This window comes from Bison bison, unplaced genomic scaffold, assembly GCF_000754665.1.
Source record: "Bison bison bison isolate TAMUID 2011002044 unplaced genomic scaffold, Bison_UMD1.0 scf7180017864036, whole genome shotgun sequence".
Classification (NCBI taxonomy): domain Eukaryota; kingdom Metazoa; phylum Chordata; class Mammalia; order Artiodactyla; family Bovidae; genus Bison; species Bison bison.
This window is the reverse complement of record NW_011494608.1, coordinates 1,777,909-1,780,775: the sequence shown is the minus strand read 5'-3', so window position 1 is coordinate 1,780,775 and position 2,867 is coordinate 1,777,909. Positions and strand designations below refer to the sequence as shown.

Genomic DNA, 2,867 nt, shown 5'->3' with positions numbered 1-2,867 from the left:
GTCATCATCACCAGCTCTGCTGCTCTGCGCTGTCTGTGCATGTGTCCTGGTGTGCCCGTCCACGAGAGCCTCCGGGGTGGATGCCCCTGGCGAGTGCTTGGCAGGGCCGTAGGCATGTCTTCAGCTTTACAAGGTGAAGCCCAACCACTCTCCACGGTGGTTGTGCCAGGTTATGCCAGCAGCAGGGGTGTCCGGCCCAGATCCTCTGCTGCTCCGTGTCGGGGCGGGAGGTGGGGCGGGGGAACGTGCAGGATGGCCAGCCTGCTGGGCTGGCCTCTCCGTGTGGCTTTATTTTCATTTTCATGATGGTTAATGGAATTGGGCCCCTTTCCATAAATTTTTCTGGCCATTTGGATTTATTTCTCTTTCCTTTTTTTTTTTTTAATACTGTTCAAATATTTCCCCATTTATTCTATTGAGTGGTTTTGCTTTCTTGTTTATTTTCAGGAATCCTCCATGTATCTGGGGTGGGGATCACTTTTTGGGTTACATATTATGAATACAGTCTCTCATGCTGTGGCTTCCCCACCCCACCCCCCCACATAATGTCTTTTAAAGTTGATACATTTAATGCCATTTTAAGAAACATTTCATCCAGAGTTTTAATTTTAGTTGTGGTTTTTCTATTCCACTCTCTCATTTTAGACCTCTAGATCTCATTTTCACCATGGCAGCAGCTGGATGCGTGGTTCCTTGCCTCCAGTCTTGTTCCTTTCGAATAATCCTCCCTCCATTCATTTCCAGAGTGAAAACTCTTCTGAAGTTGGCACGTCACCCTCTGCCTGATACCCACCGGGAACCCCATCCCGAGTCAGTTTCCTAACGCAGCGCATCCCCCTGTGACCTGGCTGCCTTCCACCCTCTTCCCAGCCCCACCCACCCCCGCCTGGTCCCAGCCCTCCAGGAATAGCCTGTATTCCTCCTGGCTTACCTTGGCAGTCCTTGTTTGTCCAAGTTGACAATTAGACGTGGGCTGCCTTATGTCTGGGAAATGCACGCAAACTAACCATGCCCTCCCAGGGAAGACAGGTGGGAAGTCAGATCATCTGGTTGCGGGCTGGACCAGGGGCCCAAAATCCAGCACAGACAAATGGTAGGGCAGGGAGATTGTGAAGCTTTGGGCAAATTCCCTAACCCTTCTGCATTTCAGTATTTTTTATCTGTGAAATGGGAATAGCAGTTGTACCTACTGCAGGAGGTTGTTGTGAGATTTGCAGGAATTAATCCATGCAAGACTTAGAACTCTCTGGCATATGGTAGCTATCAGTAAAGGCGAGCTAAAACAGTCATAAATTCTGTCCGGTCACGCTACTTCACAAATGCACTGTAACACCATGTTGTAGGCATGACGGCAGCTTCCTGCCTTGTTTTTGATCCACTTTCTTTTCTGTCGTTTAGTCTCACATGCACTACAGGGCTGCAGCCTGCATGTATTTTCCTCATAACTCTTAGCTGGATGCTGGCCTGAAAGATCTCAATAAATAACTTTCCTTTGAGATGTAGCGTCATTTGCTATCTGCAAGTATCTGACTTAGGAAACAAGTGTTGTGATTTAGTTTGCCTAGATAGCATTTAATCTTTGCAGTTGATATTTAAGTCCAAAGACTCGTGTGCATTCAGGGAATCAGAAGTCTCTCATTTGTCACCATGTCCCCAGGTGAGAACAAGGTCTGACTCATAGCAGGATGTCAGTAAATACAATATATGCTTCATAAATGGAGTCCCAAGAGGTGCCCTGTTCATGATGCAGTCAGACCCTATGCCTGGCAGTGGTTATGGGGCATTACCTAGGCTCCACTTGACCTCTGTCTCCTGCCCTGCAGTGACTACCCCAGCAGAAGTCCTTGCTGAAATGTGGCAACATCCCACAAGTTCAAGCTTGTTCTGCATGAAAAGCCCAGATGCGGCTCAGCCATAACATTTAGGGAGAGAGGGTCCCAAGAAGATGTTAGGTAGTGATTAAATTCCTGTAAAAGGTAATGATGGTACCAGGGAATGGAATAGATGGAAAGGTTTGTCCCCCTAAACCTCAGAGCCGTTCAGTAGTGCAGGGGGCCAGGGGGCTGACCTCCATGCCTGTAATAAAGGCTGAGATCACAGACATCAGAGACGGAAGAAGGCTGTCTCATCGCGGAGGGAGGTTTGGTCACAGCCAGTGTTTGAAAGCGTCCCTTCTGGCTTTAAGAGTTGAAGATTTTGTAGAAATCAGTAGCTCAGAAACTTGGGTTCTCTTTTGGACTCACCTGTCCATTTTTTGACCTATCTACTCAAACGATTTGGGAGTTCTTTTCATTAGCATTTCCACCAAGGAAGAGGCGTGGGGAAGTACATGGAGTTGAAACTCTTATGAGGCAGTTTATCTGCTTTGCTCTAAGAAGGATGGAATTGACTCTTGAGCCTGAAGTTAGGTTCGTAGGACCATTTCTCATTTTAATTGCCCCTTCGTGCCTCTGTGCCCACTGACCACCCAGCACTGGCAGGAGAGCATTTTTTGGGTTTTTTTTTTTAAATTTCTGTGCAGATGCTAATGTTCCAAAACTAATTTCATAGAACTCACTTATATTGAGATAGGCAAGTACGTCAGAATTAATGGTAAGGGGAGCTACTTGAATAGCATTCACTTGAAAAAAAAAAAAAGTGATAGATTCCTGTGTTGGATTTTTTGTGATTTTCTTCTTGAACAAGAAATATAAACTCTGGGGTGACAACAGAGAAAGATATGAAAGCAGCCTCGTTTAGCAGAGTCGCCTCCTGCTCTGGGGACTTCTGCCCAGTCACTCGGGGGGTTCCCTGCAGAGGCAGGACTCAGCCACCCCAGGTTTGTGTCTTTTCCTGGAGTATTTCCCGAGGGATGGTCTGCTCCTCGC

The 2,867-nt window shown here is 47.1% G+C and overlaps 1 protein-coding gene across 1 annotated transcript in view; it reads left to right on the top strand.

Annotated features, from left to right (window-relative positions):
* The window catches only part of ZFAT (zinc finger and AT hook domain containing), a 158,949-nt gene that overhangs the window by 117,737 nt on the left and 38,345 nt on the right, over window positions 1-2,867 (top strand). The window lies entirely within an intron of this gene.